The sequence below is a fragment of the Rhipicephalus microplus genome, chromosome X (genome assembly GCF_043290135.1).
Source record: "Rhipicephalus microplus isolate Deutch F79 chromosome X, USDA_Rmic, whole genome shotgun sequence".
NCBI lineage: Eukaryota > Metazoa > Arthropoda > Arachnida > Ixodida > Ixodidae > Rhipicephalus > Rhipicephalus microplus.
The window spans coordinates 471,676,460-471,694,741 of record NC_134710.1 but is presented as its reverse complement, the minus strand read 5'-3'; the positions used below and the strand labels follow the sequence as shown (position 1 = coordinate 471,694,741).

At 45.0% G+C, this 18,282-nt stretch overlaps 1 protein-coding gene across 7 annotated transcripts in view; it reads left to right on the top strand.

Annotated features, from left to right (window-relative positions):
- LOC119160815 (endoplasmic reticulum transmembrane helix translocase) overlaps window positions 1-18,282 on the top strand; it is a 520,848-nt gene that overhangs the window by 211,881 nt on the left and 290,685 nt on the right. The gene's annotated exons all lie outside the window — the stretch shown is intronic.

Here is an 18,282-nt window from a genome sequence, read left to right as displayed (position 1 = left end):
TATGAGCATCTACTTAATGTTGTATACACAAAGCTATAGGTAAAAAATTGTCATGTGAGGATGAAAGTAATCTAGGTGGGCATGCCTGCTTCCTTGAAAAATGATGGCTCTTTTTTAAGCAATTCTATTGTCAATTCAGTCATCGCAGTAAAACAAGCTCTTCATCTATTTCTCTTCTTTTGTTCATCTCTAGTCACTCATATTTATACTCACACCTACCCTAAAAACTGGACTGGAATATAGGTCGCGACTCCCCCAACTTTGAATCTGCGAAAAAAGAAATTTTTAAAAATCGCAAATTATCGCAGCGCTCCCCTACCTTGATAAATACGCGAAACAACCAGTTGCACTGTGGTGACATTTCTTTTTATTTCGACACTAATCTTATGTAGTTAAGGGGGCAGACTGCTCTTAGACATTTTTCGTTTATTTCTTCAGTGATCTTGATCAAACTGCACAGAATTATGCAGTTTTTTCTGCCGATTTCAAATGTTTAATTAGTTTTCCTGTAACTCATCTTATTCCTGAGATAACTTAAGTTCACCCCCTATTGTTTAAGGCCGCCATAGAAAAAAAGTGCTTAATTAAAAGTGATATTTAAAAAATCCTAATATAGACTAATGACTATATATTGAAATAATGCAAGAGTATTTTGTTTTTAAGCCTTTCTTATTATTTTACAGCAAAATGAACCATCCATTTTCAAAAGCAGTTTGAATTGTGTTAAAATTTTGATGAGTAATTAATTAAAAAGGCTTGTTCTCTAAATTCTGCTCCCATACTTGCACCCTACACACATACAGGTTTCAATTGCAAAAAGAATTATTGTTGTACCTGCCCTAGCTGCAGAGATATTGAGGCCTCAAAATTGAACAGTTGTAAATTTACTTTTTTGAGAAAAATGGAAAAAACTGAAAACGCACAGCTTCTTCAAAAAGCAACAATCATGGTGTGCATGTTTTGCAATCCTCATAAAAGTGCTCATAAATTCGTAGCAGAGCTTCTAGCACATTTGCTGTGTGAAGAGGTTTATTAGTAGTTAACGACAACGGCAAGACAGCGTGATGAACCGTCCAGCAGAGACCGGCACAGCAGCGAGCCAAAGCACGAGACGAGAGAGCCGGGCGTTGGCGATGCTGCTCGCTGCAGGCACATCTTCTTCTTCACAATTGCCCCCGCTGAAAAAGGAGCCATCCTGGCGACTTACGAAGTTTCAGGCAGAGGCTCATGGTACGGCTTCAGCCGGGAAACATGGACGATGTCACGTGTACGCTGGCGCATGTCGTCCGATCGGGAAACTGGTTCAATTAGGAAATTAACCGGAGAGGTTTTCTTCAAAACGGTGTAAGGCCCCTCGTACCGGGGGAGAGAAGTTTCGAGGAGAGTCCCGGAGTTTGGTATGGGATGGCAAGCCACACAAGAAACCCTGGGGCATAGCTAGGATCCGGAAGAGAGGTGCTACGGTTTTCTTTCTGGCATTGTTGCTCTTCCGAGGGGAACGCACGGGCGAGCTGGCGGCACTCTTCAGCTTGTCGAGCAGCATCAGAGATAGGTGGATACTCGGAAGCATCTGGACGGTAGGGAAGTAGGGTATCGATTGTATGGGAAGGCTCACGTCCATAAAGAAGAAAGAAAGGGGAGAATCCTGTGGTGGTTTGTATTGCGGTGTTATATGCGAACGTGACGTATGGGAGAACACGGTCCCAGTTGCTATGATCAGATGCCACGTACATTGAGAGCATATCGCCTAGCGTGCGGTTGAACCGTTCCGTTAGCCCGTTAGTTTGCGGGTGGTATGCTGTTGTTTTCCGATGAATGACGTGGCATTCCGAAAGCAGAGTTTCGACGACCTCGGAGAGGAAAGCGCGGCCTCTGTCACTAAGGAGCTCTTGAGGTGCACCATGTCGAAGGATAAAGCGTTGTGAAATGAAAGAGGCGACATCCTGAGCTGTAGCGCTTGGCAAAGTGGCTGTTTTGGCGTAGCGTGTCAGGTGGTCAACCGCCACTATAATCCATTGATTACCATCTGGTGTCAATGAAAAAGGACGCAGAGGTCAACACTGACGCAGTCAAATGGCTTGGCAGGGCATGGAAGTGGCTGCAATGCGCCAGTCGCACGTGGCAGTGTTGATTTGCTTTGCTGGCAGTCAGGACAGCACTGCACGAATTTGCGTACAAAATTGTACATGCCGCGCCAGTAATAGCGATGGCGAAGGCGTTCATATGTTTTGAACACTCCGGCGTGGCCGCATTGCGGATCGTCGTGAAGAGAGGCGCATACTTGCGATCGTAAAGTGCTTGGAATGACCAGTAGTTACCGGCGGACATCGGGAGCGTAGTTGCGTCGATGAAGAAGTTGATCGCGGATGACGAAAAGAAAAGCTTGACGTAGGAGGGATCGAGATACTGGAAGGTTGGACGTGCCAGATAAATATTCGATAAGACAGGCGATCCACTGGCCACGACGTTGTTCGGTGGCAATCGAGTCGAGATTTAGCGATGACAAGGTCTGGAGGCAAGTGTTTCCACACGTTGGATCTGGTGGTAAAATTGAGCGGGACAGGGCATCAGCGTCAGAGTGTTTGCGTCCGCAGCGATATACGACACGAATGTCGTACTCTTGGATGCGGAGTGCCCATCGGGCAAGGCGGCCAGAAGGGTCTTTCAACGTGGAGGGCCAGCAAAGCGCGTGGTGATCAGTTACTAGATCGAACGGGCGGCCGTACGGTATAAGTACGGCCGGAATTTTCCAAGCGCCCACACCAGAGCCAAACACTCTTTTTCTGTCACGCTGTAATTAGTTTCGGCTTTCGTCAGAGTGCGGCTAGCGTAGGCTACAACGTATTCTGAATAGCCGGGCTTCCGTTGAGCGAGGACCGCGCCTAGCCCGATGCTGCTGGCGTCGGTGTGCACTTCGGTAGGAGCCGTTGGGTCAAAGTGGCGAAGAATAGGTGGGGAAGTGAGCAGACGGCGCAGTGTAGTGAAGGCAACGTCACATGCAGGGGACCAGGAGGAGAGGTTCACGTCACCGCGAAGAAGCTGGGTTAACGGTGACATGATAGATGCAAAATTGCGAACAAAGCACCGGAAATAGGAGCATAGGCCTACAAAACTGCGAAGTTCTTTCATGGTCGTCGGCTTTGGAAATTCTGCGACTGCTCGAAGTTTTGCTGGGTCAGGTATTACGTCGTGCTTGGACATGATGTGGCCTAGAATGACGAGCTCGCGTACAGCGAAGCGGCATTTTTTCAGGTTAAGCTGCAGACTAGCGTTGGTCAGACAAGTCAAAACGTGCCTGAGGCGAAGGAGGTGCGTAGAAAAGTCATGGGAGAAAACCACGACATCGTCGAGGTAACAGCGGCACATATTCCATTTGAGGCCACATAGCGTATTATCCATAGGACGTTCAAACGTGGCAGGCGCGTTACAAAGCCCAAAGGGCATAACGTTAAATTCATATAGTCCGTCTGGTGTAATAAATGCCGTTTTTCGGCGATCAGCTTCAGCCATTTGAACCTGCCAGTAGCCAGACCGCAAATCTAGCGACGAGAAAACTTCCGCTCCGTGAAGGGTGTTAATGGCGTCATCAATGTGCGGCAAAGGATAGACATCCTTGCGGGTTATCTTAATCAAACGACGATAGTCTACGCAAAATCGGATAGATCCGTCTTTTTTACGCACCAGAACGACGGGAGATGCCCAGGGACTGTGAGATGGTCGAATGACGTCTCTACGAAGCAAATTATTAAGAGGCCTCGAAGTTGGTTCGCCATTTTTTTTTTGCAGGCTCTGCATGCTAACAGCACCAAGAATCTGGACAGTTAGAATAACATTACAAAAAAATTACCACTTCCTGGTGTGTAAAAATTTGCAGAGAGATAGCAAAATACTTGCAGATACCAAATATGTCAATTTCAAAAAATGATTTTTTTGTCACTTTTTGGTCCCAAAGAGCAGTCTGCCCGCTTAAATGCCAGAAGGCCGCAAAGTGCTGTCACTCAGACTGGTCCGAACTTTAGTTCGATGATGTCTCTTTCTCACTAATTACGCCCCAGAGTGGATCGTCCTCCGATCCATCCAATGCATTGGTGATGCAGCATTTGCGGAAAGACTTGTGCACCATCTCTTCTGGGAGAGATTTCCAAGCTGACAACACCTAGCCACAAACAGTCGTGAGTTGTGGACGTCGTAGGTGGCCAGCGGGGATCTTGGTATTGTTGCCCAGTATCCACTCATTGTAGAGCTAGTGCATGCAATCTCTGAAGGGTTTATTGAGCACTACGTTCAGTGATGGAGGATTGATTTTAGTCCCCCAGGGATCAGGACAAGGTCCATCTTGCCATCGGACAGAGCTCCCTTTACATCTGCCGTAAGGTGGCCTCCAAATGAGTCAAGCACCAACATGCTCAGTTGCTGAAAAAGCGCACCGGGCTACTGATTTTCCATGAGGCAGATCTACTCAAGCATGAGGGACTCATTCATAAACGCTTTTTCGTTACCTCTCACAATTACATCCCGGGAAAAGTCTTCCTTTGGTAGCCTTTTTCTCTTGAAAATGATATAAGGGGGCAAACTTCTTTCCATATTCTGTTCACGCGAGCGTCACAGTAAATCACAAATTCTCGTTGCTGGTTGTCAAAAGCTTCACTTGCTTGAATCCCTCAGCAGTCACGGTCCGGTTCAAAGGCACATCGAACCAGATCAGAGTTTTGTCAGCGTTGCCCACGTGTCTCATCATGTAGGAATGCTGTCGACAAAGCCCGATAAATCGGCGCTCCTTTGCTTGAATTGTGTCCTCGTGAGTGCAGAGTTGCGTGCTATCTCAAAAGCGTTCATGGGGATCCACTCCGCTTCACAGGTAGTGACGTTCCTTGCATGCAGCTCCCGGATGAATTCAGTGAGCAGTGTTTCCAGTTGCTGCAGAATGTAATGCATTGATTTTGGCTCCTTCAGCATCAGACGCTTTTCTCCAATGCACCGGCATGCACCAAGCCTTCGTGTGCTTCGGTATACTCAATAACATTTTTTGAAAGCCTATCGTAAATGGCTGTCGACTACAGTCGAGCCCGACTATATCGAACCCACTTATATCAAATTATCCCATATATCGAACAATTCCTAAACACGGTAAGTTTAGATTGAGAATATATAGCAAAAGTTACTGTTTTATCGAACGAAAATAGCAGCAACAACTGATATATCAAACTCCATGTGCCTCAAAAGTGCCCCAGCAAGTTGGATTTCTCTCGGGGTGGCGGGAAAAACTGCCGGCGCCACCCTAGAAAAAGTTGGTTAGACCCGGTTGTGCGCGGGTGAACACCCTCCTCCATGTAATGATCCTGGCCCGCTCGCAGTGCTTACAGCCAATCAGAGGCCGTCGTGCTTTCTCCGAGGCACGGAGGCGGTAGAAGTGAGCGCCATTTTTCTTTCTTCATGCTTATGTGCCTGCTGCTGCCTATTCAGCGTGGTCTGTGGTGTTGCCTGTTGGTGCTCTGTGAACTGTATTGGCGCTGTCATCATGGCTTGCGCAAAGAGGCAAAATTTGCCGTTCGCCGCGAAACTCGAAATCATGAATCGGGTTGAGCGCGGTGAAAAGAAGTCTGACGTCGCCGCCGCGTACAAAATTTCAAGGAGCACCTTGAGTTCTAGCCTGAAGAACAAGGCAGACATCAGGGCCAAGTCGGACAAAAGGCCAGGTGCCCGTGGCGCCCAACGTGTGCTCGCTGCTGTGTACGAAGATGTTGAAGCGGCCGTTTACAAGTGGTTTGTGGACGTTCGGTCGCGAAACTTCCCGGTGTCCGGCCCTAGCAGAAAGCCAAGAACCTTGCTTTTCTGCTTGGCAGGAATGATTTCCAAGGCGGTTCAGGCTGGCTTCAGCGGTTCAAGGAACGGCACGACATCGTTGGCAAAGCTGTTACAGGTGAAAGCAGAGAGGCGGACCTGGACAGCGTAGAAAAAATGGCTCGAGAAAAAACTGGCGAGATATCGCAGCAAGATATAGAGCCCAAGATATCTTCAATGCGGATGAAACCGCAATATTGGCAAATGTTGCCAAACAAGACACTTGCGGGTCGTGGCGACAAGACAAGCGGCGGCAAGGCAAACAAAGCTCGTGTGTCCGTGCTGTTGACAGCTAATTTAGACGGATTGAAAAAGCTTCAACCTCTGGTTATCAGGAAAAGCACGGCACCGTGGTGTTTTTGAAATGCGCTGTCGCTTCCAGTTACCTACCGAGCAAACTCAAAAGCGTGGATGACTGGGGAGCTTTTCAGCAGATGGCTATCGTCGTGGAATGATGATTTGGTAGGCGAAAATCGCAAGGTGTGCCTGCTTGTGGACAATGGTTCATCGCACCACTGCAGTACGACCTTCAGCAACATCGAGCTGCGTTTTTTGCTCCCGAACACTACGTCTGTACTGCAACCACTGGATCAAGGCGTTATACGCGCAATGAAAGCCGGCTACCGGAAGCGCCTGGTGGAGAGGCTGCTGCATAACCTTCGTGTCAGCAGGGAGCTTAAGATCGACTTGCTCGGAGCTATTTCTATGTTGAGTAGATCGTGGGCAGATGTCAAGAAGGAGACGATCCAGAACTGCTTTAGGCATGCCTGCTTCCGCATGTCTGGTGATGACACCCCAATTTCTGACAGCACTGAAGACGCCGCAGGTGTTTCCGCCGAAGTTTGGAACGAGCTGGCAGAGTTCCCGGGTGCTATCGACGGATCGATGTTCGAGGAGTTCGTCAGTGCGGACGATGATGTTCCCATCATGGGCCAATTACAAGATGAGGGTTACATTGCAGACGTCGTACCGACCACGAGCCACAGTGACAGCAATATGGAAATCGACGACGGCCCATTGCCTATATCCTCCGAAGTGATTAGTGCACTTGTGTTGGTCTGGCGCTATTGCTTGAATGTGGAAGGTTGCGGCCTCAGCTGCTCCGACTCGTTGGACAACTTGAAGGCGTGCGTGCTGTTGCAGGCAGCGAAGTCGTTGACACAGAAAAAATCCGGCACTATTTTGTTTCACAGTAGGGCACGCAAGTAAGCCACCACATTAATAAAGTACTTTTCTTCTAGTTTGTTATGTGCCTTTGTGTCAAAACCTATACCGGGCCTATATCGAAATATTCCATATATCGAACTAATAGACGTTTTTTGGCGAGTTCAATATACCCGAGTTCGACTGTAGCACTCATTTCTGAAGGAAATAGAAAAAAAGAAAATAGCAGACTGACAAAGATAGCAAAATCGTATTGCTGGTACTCTGTAGGCCTTACTTGGCCTTGCCCAACGGCGCTGCTGCTGATGTTCGCGATGACAATGAAGGCGTTCGACTTTAGCTGCCCATTGTTGGTTTCATTACCTAGTGAAAAGATTGGTTTCACTAGGTTGTGTCTCATGAAAGAAAACGAGCCCGTGATCCATTCCCCTTCTTTCATTTGTGTGTACTCACTCACATTCATACTTATGCTTCTCTGCACTGACTTGCGTTTATACTCACACTCATCTGTAGTTGACCGAATGGAAGCAGCTGACAGTTGGCTTCATTAGGTCATGTCTCATGAAGAAAAGCAAGCCCTTGATTCATTCCCCTTCTTCAGTTTGTCTGTAGGCTTGACAGTTGTGCCGACATGCGGTATCCCTTCACGCCCTTCGCATTTATTGTGCAGGTGCTCGCTGCTGCACGCCGTGTCGAGCCCTTCGACGCTGTCGGCAGCAACCAATCCGGACAACGCCCCATTCTCCTGCATGACGCTCCAGCACCGTTCCATCCAGCACCGAAAGATGGCCCTTGCATCGACCCCCTCACCGTACTCCTAGAATTTTCAACAGCGCCACCCTCAGCGACATCAGCTGCCCAACCGGGCATAAAAGACAGCGCTCCGCAGCCGACACTTCGTGGGCTTGACAGTTGGGCCGACATGCGGTATCCCTTCACGCCCTTCGCATTTATTGTGCAGGTGCTCGCTGCTGCATGCCGTGTCGAGCCCTTCGACGCTGTCGGCAGCAACCAATCCGGACAACGCCCCATTCTCCTGCATGACGCTCCAGCACCGTTCCATCCAGCACCGAAAGATTGCCCTTGCATCGACCCCCTCACCCTACTCCTAGAATTTTCAACAGCGCCACCCTCAGCGACATCAGCTGCCCAACCGGGCATAAAAGACAGCGCTCCGCAGCCGACACTTCGTGGGCTTGACAGTTGTGCCGACATGCGGTATCCCTTCACGCCCTTCGCATTTATTGTGCAGGTACGTTCGCCCGACTCCCTTTATGCAAAAAAAAACTAGCAACCGTTTCTTGGTGCAACTGCCATGCCCACAGTGTTTCTTGTGTTTTGTTATGAATATCTTTACATGTGCGAACATTGTCCTAAAACTGCTACTGTTATCAGGTGACGTAGAGCTTAATCCAGGCCCTACCACGCGTAGCGCAAACAGTCAAACCGACCAAACTATCCAAGCACTTCTAACAAAACTAGACGAAGGCCAGGCTCAAATTCTTTCCGAACTGAAAACGATAAATGAACGACTAACAGCAACCGAAGTAACATTAACAGACCTTGCAACTCGTATCACAAAATCTGAAGAATTGTGCGCATCTATCCCGGAACTTCTTTCCAGCGTAGGAACTTTAACAAAATCATCAACCGACACAACAATCCTGCTCTCCAATATGGAAGGCAGGCTGAACGATGCCGAAGATAGGTCGCGTCGGTGCAATCTTCTTTTTTATGGAATCCCCGAAAAAGAAGAAGAAACTTGGGCGGACAGTGAAGGGTTTGTTGCTGACATTTGCAAGAAGCACATCAAAATTAACCTTGTGCCGAACGATATCGAAAGAGCGCACAGAATCGGAAAACGTCAACCAGAAAAACCGCGCCCAGTAATTGTTAATTTCTCCCAGTTCAAAATAAAAGAAGCAATCTTATCTAACGGCTTCAAACTAAAAGATACGCCGTACAGTGTAGGTCAGGATTATTGTTCCGCTACCCGCACTGCCCAGACAGAGCTTCTACGCTTCGCACGTGAGCACGGCGGCCCTTTCAAGCTTCGTTACAAGAAGGTAGTTATCGGAAAAAATCGTACCACTATGATGCAACCCGAAAAGAAGTCAAAGAAATTTTTCCACGCGGCAGCTAGCAATTTCACATCCCAGTAAATGTATCGCCAGTTGCCTCACCCTCTCGCCATACCCAGAATCACCCCGCCAAACATGCAAACGACGTCAGCTTTTCTATTCTCTACACAAACATAAGAAGTATCATGCCGAAACGCGACGAAATATGTACCATAATTGAATCATCTGATTGTAACGTCGTGATGTTGACAGAAACATGGCTTTCACCTTCCATCAAAGACTCTGAAGTTCTTTCATATCTAACCAATTTCGCATTGCATCGCCAGGACCGTTTATCTGGTCGAGGTGGTGGCGTGCTTAACGCTGTTAAACATACAATCCGTCACTTCGTTATTAGCATTACCAGTCCACTGGAAGCCCTTTGGGTAGCTTGCGAAAGTACCCATGGGCTGATCATACTAGGTGTCTGTTACCGCCCCCCCAAATCAGAGCCCAACTTTAACATCAACTTTAACGACACACTCGACAAACTACACAAAATGTATCCCCGTGCAAAGTTCATAATTTGCGGGGACTTCAATTATCCGTCCATAAAGGGGTCAAACAACGTTTCCCTTCGCAGCGGTGAATGCGGCGAATTCCTAGCCTGTTTAGATAACTACCAACTAACACAAGTAATAACTCATGCCACCAGAGAAACATTACACAGCTCTAATATATTAGACCTTATTCTAATGTCGGATCCAAGTAGCCTGCATTCTCTCCATTACCTTAAAGAAATAAGTGATCACAAAATTATTCTTGCCTCTTTTAGTTTTTCTTTTCCAGAAAATAAGCCTATACCAAAGCAGATAAAACTCTACGGTCGTGGCAATTATGAAAAGATTAACAGCGAACTTGAACAATTTTACATTTCGTACGAGCAGGGATTCAACAAGCGCACCATAGAAAATAATTGGAAGTTGCTAGTCGAAAAACTCAACCAACTAACTGATGCATATATTCCAAGAATAAAAATTAAAAACAAAACATCCTCCCCTTGGTTTAACAACGCGATTAAAAAACTGATAAACCGGAAAAAAACGTCTGTTCAGACGTGCCAAAAAACAGAACCAACCGTCCCTATGGAAAGAATATTTCGATTCCGTACGATGCCTCTCGATTAACATTCAAAACGCGAAACGTGATTTTTTTCGAACAACACTACCAGACATGCTCAAAAATAACCCTAAAAAATTCTGGCAAACAATAAACCCAAGAAACATCTTGCCGATAACCTTATCCGGTACAAATGACAAACCGCTCAGTGACGTAGATTCGGCGAATGCCTTGAACCATGCCTTTTGTTCTGTTTTCAGTCGTGAACATAGCTTTTTTACGAACTGCGGAGAGACCCTTGAGTCTATTATAAGCGAGCCAATGTCACCTATTGAAATATCTGCAAATGGAATAAATAACGTAATTAGAAAAATGAAACTCTCATCTGCAAGTGGAACTGATAATATCAACAGCAAAATATTAAAGAATACACTATTGATAATTAGCGCTGCATTTCAGCTGCTCTTCTCTCAATCACTTTCACAGGGACAGGTACCGAGTGATTGGAAACTCGGTAAAATCACTCCATTGTTCAAAAATGGCAACAAAGCATCCCCATATAACTACCGGCCCATATCGCTTACGAGTGTCCCATCCAAAATTATGGAGCACATTTTATTTACCAACATCATTAATCACCTCGAACAGCACAACTTCATTCACCCTTCCCAACATGGTTTTCGTAAAGGCCTGTCGTGCGAAACACAACTTGCTGCCTTCATCCATGACTTGCACACAAATCTTGACCGGAACATCCAAACTGACGCCATATTTCTTGACTTTGAAAAGGCCTTCGATAAAGTTCCTCACCACCGCCTTATGACCAAACTTTCTTTGCTTAACCTCGACCCATTCGTCTTGTCCTGGATTAATAACTTTCTCACTGACAGAAAACAGTTCGTCGTCATAAATACAGCCAGGTCTCAAATCTCTCCCGTCCTCTCCGGTGTTCCCCAGGGAACAGTACTTGGCCCCCTGCTTTTCCTGATTTATATCAACGACCTTCCACACTGTATTACTAACAATATAAAATTATTCGCCGACGATTGCGTTATTTACGCAACAATCTCTAGTCATGAAGACCAAATAGCTTTACAAACAGACTTAACAGCCGTTCAAAATTGGTGCCACAAGTGGCAGATGAGTTTAAACATTTCCAAATGTAGATCAGTGTCTTTTCACAGACGTACTAATCCGTTAGTGTACAACTACACCCTACATAACAGTTTTCTACAACAGACTAGCTCGTATAAATACCTTGGAATACATATCTCAAGTGATCTATCATGGACCCTCCACATCAATCACGTCATTTCAACAGCTCGTAGATCTTTAGGTTATATCCAAAGAACCCTGAAGTTTGCTCCCAGCCACTTAAAAAAATTAGCTTTCACCACAATAATACGCCCCAAACTGGAGTACGCCGCAGCAATTTGGGACCCACATCAGCATTATCTCATCCAAAACCTAGAAGCCATCCAAAACCGCGCTGCCATATTCGCTTTTTCCGATTACTCATCGTTCACCAGTGTAACAGACTTAAAGAAACGTGCCGCATTCATTCCCCTTAGTCAACGCCGAAAATCTGCGCGGCTCACATTATTCCACAAATTCTATCACGCATCTCCATCCAGCATTTACGTCACCCAACGCCCCCATTTCTCTGATCGTTGTTGCAACACTATGCAAGTACATTACCCTCGTCCCAAAACTACCACATTTGCAGAATCTTTCTTCATTCGGACAGCTAAGGAATGGAACGCCCTACCGGAAACCATTGTTAGCATTCAGGATGCAGAAGCCTTTAAAAACTCCCTGACAACCATCACTGAACTGTAATAGCTAACTGAACTGTGACCTGCCATGCTATTTCATGTATAATGGTTTCTAGTGTCATCTCCCTAGTATGGCATGTATATATATTTTGTGTACTTGGCAATGTTTCAAACCTTTTAAGTGGTACCTTTTGTCACTGAAAAATGTTTTCATCCAGAGTCCTCAAACAAATGTACCTGTTACCGCCTCACCCTCTTCTTGTATGCCCACCCCTCATGTAATGTCCCTTCTGTTAGGGACCCTTGAGGAAAATAAAATAAATAAAATAAATGTTCATACTTCTACTATGCCGCGGCGGTCTAGTGGCTAAGGTACTTTGCTGCTGACCCGCAAGTCGCGGGATCGAGTCCCGGCTGCGGTGGCTGCATTTTCGATGGAGGCGAAAATGCTGTAGGCCCGTGTGGTCAGATTTGGGTGCACGTTAAAGAACCCCTGGTGGACGAAATTTCTGGAGCCCTCCACTTCGGCGTCTCTCGTAATCATATGGTGGTTTTGGGACGTTAAACCCCACATATCAGTCATGGTCATACTTCTCTGTACTCACTCGTGTTTATACTGTCACCTACTCACACTCATATGTACTCAACCTAATAGAACAAACAAACTATTGCATTCATTCGGTTGGGTTTCACGAAGCAAAACAAACCCTTGATTCATTCCCCTTCTTTTGTTTGTCTTTACTCACGTTGATTCTTCTATGTACTCACTCGTGTTTGTACTGTCGAAACCTGCTACAATGAACACCGCTGCAACAAACTTCTCGCTACAACGAAAAATTCTTGGTTCCCTGTCAGCAGTCGATTGGGGTCAATGCATAAATATTCTTGCCACAACACAATTTTTCTTCTGCCGTTCTGCTTCAACAAAATTTGACTGTGCAATTCCAGGCTCAGATAATCAATGCCATGCAGTAAACACATTCTTGATGATTTTCATTCATTTTTAGAACATAAAAATACGTCTATGAAGTTTAAATTGTGCGATGGCACCACCAGAAACCGCCGCCGTTGCTAAGCAAGGAGGCCGCACTTGCTTGATAGTTATGGCAATGAGACTATCCTGCTTTTGCCACTGGCTTGCTTTTGGGCTGCAGACAATCCTAAGCTGAAGTTTAGTTTCCTACACGCTGCTGCTGGGTTCAATCGCGGAACGATGCCATTTTCGATGAGTGCTTTTGGTTATTTTCGGGCTTGGCCACTGTGGTCACTGGTCAGAGTGGCAGTTCGTCTGCGTTATCAAGAAGATAAGGGAACAGCTACTAGTGGACGATAAGAATAGCATAGAATAAGGCATATATCACGGCTCCACTTACTATGCCGGCATTTCGAGAATGTCAGATGCCTTTTGATTGCTAGCATGGTAGTGCAACAGTTAGGTTTGTTCATGAAAGCTGTCGTGGCAGTTGTTTCAGCATACTTTTCAACATGGCATCGTTAGGCTTGTATAAGGATTGCATCTAGACGCTTCTGTGAAAAAAAAAAAAAAGAATGAGTAGACACTTTTTGAATTTTCGATATAAAAGTTCCATTGTTGTTTTGGTTAGGGTCGGCTATATTTCATTTGATACTACTACGAAATTTTTTTCATGCTCCGTCAGTTTTGGTGTAGTGGGGTTCGACTGTACTCTAACATACTCACATTCATATGTACTCAGCCCAATAAAACCAACAGACTATTGGTTTCGTTCGGCTGTCTCTCATGAAGAAAACAAACCCCTGATTCATTTCCTTTCTTTTGTTCATCTGTACTCACTCATGTTCGTATAAGGCTCATCACTTAGACTCATCTGTACTTAACCCAATCAAACCAACAAACCATTGGTTTCATTAGGTTGTGTCTCATGAAGCAAATCAAGCCTTTGATCTATTCTCCTTCTTTCATTTGTGCGTACACTCTCACATTCATACTTATACTTTTCTGTACACACCTACATTTGTACACACACTCACACCTAATGACACTTGTCAGTACTCAATCCAATTAAACCATGCGACTATTGGTCTTGTTAGGCTGGGTCTCGCCAAGCAAAACAAGCCGTTTATCCATTCCCCTTCTTTCATTTGTCTGTACTTGCTCATGTTAATACTTGCGCTCCTCTGTACTCACTCTCTTCATACTCGCACTCATCAGTACTCAACTGAATAAAAGCAAGTGACTATTGGTTTCGTTAGACTGTCTTTTACAAATAAAAACAAGTATTTAATACATTCCCATCCTTTTGTTCATCTGAACTCTTGTTCATACTCTCTCTTCTTCGTACTTCCGTTCATACTCATACCTGCTGATACTTATTTGTACTCAACCTAATGAAACTAAGAGACCATTGGTTTCATTAGGCTGGGTCTCGCAAAGCAAAACAAGCCCTTTATTCATACCCCTTCTTTCATTTGTCTGTACTTACGTTACTTTTTGTGTTCCTTGTACTCCTTCTTCATACTCACACTTATCAGTACTCAACCGAATGAAAATTCATTTTGTTAGGCAGCCTTTTACTAAGAAAGACAAGGCTTTGATACATTCCTATTGTTTTGTTCATCTGTACTCATGTTCATACTCTCTCTTCTTTGTACTCATGTTTATACTCGCATGTGCTCATATTTATCTGTACTCAATCCAATGTAACCAAGTGACCATTGGTTTCATTTGGCTTGGTCTCACAAAGCAAAACAAGCCCTTTATCTATTTCCCTTCTTTCATTCGTCTGTACTCAGTCACTTTCATACATATGCTCTTTTGTACACACCCCTGTTCGTACTCGCACCTACTCGCATTCATCAGCACTCAACCCAGTGAAACCACAAGATTAGTGGTTTGGTTTAGTTGGCTCTGTGTCACGAAGTAAAGCAGAGCCATTCTCCTTCTTTCATTTGTCAGTACTTGCTCATGTTAATACAGTCGACTCCTCTGAAACGAAACTTGAAGGGGGTCCATAAAACTGTTACATTTATCAGAAATTTCATTTAAGCAAAGTACACTTATTTAGTGAATCAAAACCTTTATTCAAATTGCACAAACCTTACTGTACTCATGAGGATGAGTGGGAGAAAAAAAAGGAGTGAAGGGTGGTTTGTTTGGCAAGCTTGAGTTGTTTTTTCAGAGGTACGCACCCATGCCCAACAAACTAGCCACAAATTCTGGACAAGCCTTATGCTCAAAATAGCGCTGCAAAAGTTCAACAGCCTCTTTAGCTGATTGGTCTGGTGGCACCATTACACTGGCAATATTGTCACTACATTCATCGCTGGAAGGTTGATCCTCATCTAGCACTTCGGCAATCATTTCCTTGACAGTCTCCTCACAACAGGTACGAACATTTTCATTTGTTTCATAGTCCTGCAGCGTGAAAGGGGCAGAGGGCATGACCTCACCGAATACTGCCTCAATGTCTGCATCAGCAGGGCTTTCTTCATCAGGTACTGCTTCTTGCACTTGAAAGCCAGCATGATGAAGGCATTTGTATATTGTTGTTGCCTTCACTTGCTCCCAGGCGCGGCCCAAAATGTGGATGGCTGCCGATAAATCTATGCTGTAGCATTTCCCGCTGTCTGCACAAAGTAGCAATCGATGTAGCAATTGTCTGCGGTAATGAACTTTAATAATGTTCTGAATAACCCTTTGATCCATCGGCTGGAACACTGCCGCTGCATTGGCTGGCAAGAACTCCAAAGGGATGGCTTGGAGTCTTTCAACCTGACCATGGGCCGGGCAATTATGCACGATGAAGACAACCTTCCTGCCTTACCTTGTAAATCTTGCGTCTTCTTCCCAAAGCCAGTTTTCGAAAATGGCTATGGTCATCCACGCTCTTCCGTTCGCATGGTACGTAACGGGAAGGTGTCAAACGCCTTTGAAACAGTGTGGGTGCCTTGATTTTTCTATTACCAACAACTTCAATTTCTCATCTCCTGCCTTGTTTGTACCCACCTGCACAGTGATGCGATCTTTATTGCGTTTTTCTTCACTACAGGCTTCGCCTTTGAAGGTGATAGTCTTTGATGGAAGCGCCTTATAAAAACGATCCATCTTGTTGACATTGAAGACTTCTCGTGGCCCAAAGCTCATCAAAATTTCCTCAAGCCGCCCCTTTTGCCAGTCGGTGCAGATGTCCCTGTTGACTGCAGCACTCTCACCTGAGATTGCTTTGAAGACTAGGCCAAGGCGTGTTTTGAAGCGGCTGAGCCATCTGTCCCTTTGGACGAATTTCTCAACACCCGTTTGCATGACGGTCTCTCAAGCTTTCTGCTCCGGAATTGGTCCACTTATGGGCAAATTGGTACTCCATGCACGCTTGAACCACAGAAATAGAACTTTTTCTAGTTGTAAATAAGGCGTCGTCCGCATTCGTTTAAATGTAAAGGTCCCGTTCTTTATAGCGCCTTCAATATTTTCTCTGCCTTTGCAGATATGCGACAGCGTCAATTTAGGGATGTGTATTTTTCGCCACTTCCGTTTTTTGTGCAGGCCGCTTTGATCGAGCTCCTGAAGAATTTTCAGCTTTTTTTCAAGCGAGAGTGCATGGTGCGGCCGCTTCCTTTTCATTGGGCTGAAATGACATCGTTATCCACCGCACTTAGCCGCACAAATAGGCTGAACACACAACTGACTCGCCGACTCGGCTCCCACAGCCACCACAAGCGAGAATGGCTACTGGATTGGCTTGTCTAGAGGTGCTGTCATAGTTGTGAGACTACCTTTGTCCAGAGCGAGTCTATGCTGTGTTTAGAGTTTTTGCCATTTAACCGTAGGTCACCAATAAGCACTGTTTCGATTAACCGATGAATTTCAAAGTGCAACACAGAAATCCAGCCATATGAGTCCGTTTAGTTCAGTTAATGAGGCATTTTCGTTTAAGCGATTTTCGTTTATTGGGAGTCCGCTGTACTTGTGCTCCTTTTTACTCACACTCATCAGTACTCAACCGAATGAAAACAAGCGACTGTTGGTATGGTTAAGTGTACTCTTGTCTTTTACAAAGAAAGACATGGCTTTTATACATTCCCATTCTTTTATTAATCTGCACTCGTGTTCATACTCATGCCTACTTACACTCATCTGTACTCAACCCAACGAAACTAGCAGGCTATTGGTTTTGTTAGGCTGCGTCTTAGGAAACAAAACACTCCTTTGATCTATTCCGCTTCTTTCAATTGTCTGTACTTACTCATGTTAATACTTGCGCTCCTCTTTACTCACTCTCTTCATATGCGCACTCATTAGTACTCAATCAAATGAAAGCAATCGACTGTTGGTTTCGTTGGGCTGTCTTTTGCAAACAAAGACGAAGCTTTCATACATTCCCATTCTTTTATTCATCTGCACTCGTGTTCATACTCGCGCCTACTTCCACTCATCTGTACTCAACCCAATGAAACCAGCGGGCTATTGTTTTTGTTAGGCTGCGTCTTGGAAAACAAAACACTCCTTTGATCCATGCCCCTTTTTTCGTTCGTCTTTATCCACTCATATTCATACTCTCACTCCTCAGTAGTCACTCATGTCCATACTCCTCCCTGCTCACACTCGTCTGTACTCAACCCAACTAAACTGCTGTTTAAAAATTATAGTTTTTTACGCATGTGCACACAAGATTCATATAACCCATGCACAATCCGGGTGTTTATTGTGTTCACTAAAAAGAAACAAGCTCTTAGTTTGGCCTATACATGTATAATTCTGCGATATTTTTAAATGCCTTCTGTTCTTGTACGGGTCTTTGGGGTCTCTCAAGATGTCTGCGACATCTTTTCGCGAAAGGACCTCCGACTTTATGTGTTGGAAGTAAACTTGACTTGAAACTGGCAGACTAATCGTTTTGTTCGGTTGTGTCTAAGAATGAAATGAAGTGGCTTTTTAACTTGGAAGTGTTTTTTTAGGAGAAAATGTAATGTACATGCAGGATTGTAAGCCTACTTAAATATAGGTCTACCCCCGTAAAATTGCACGATACAAAACGAGGGAAAAACGTGTGATGTTTTATAAAATAGTCCAATTCTGGTGTGTCAAGGTCATGGAGCTAGTTTGTTCCTAAATTTGGACAGGAAGAGAAATAGTAATTAGTCTCATGGCTTCAACCAAATTTAATGAGCACTATAGTATGATAAAGTACACTGGTAAATGTTCTTTTTGCACTTGTTCGGGTTTGCTACATTTAACTTGAGCCACAATGTTTTTTTTTCTTAGATGGCCGAATTGTCCTGTATAGCTTTATGCCTGTTATACTTGTGGTACGAGCCGGGGTACTTCCATATACATTTTTCTTTTT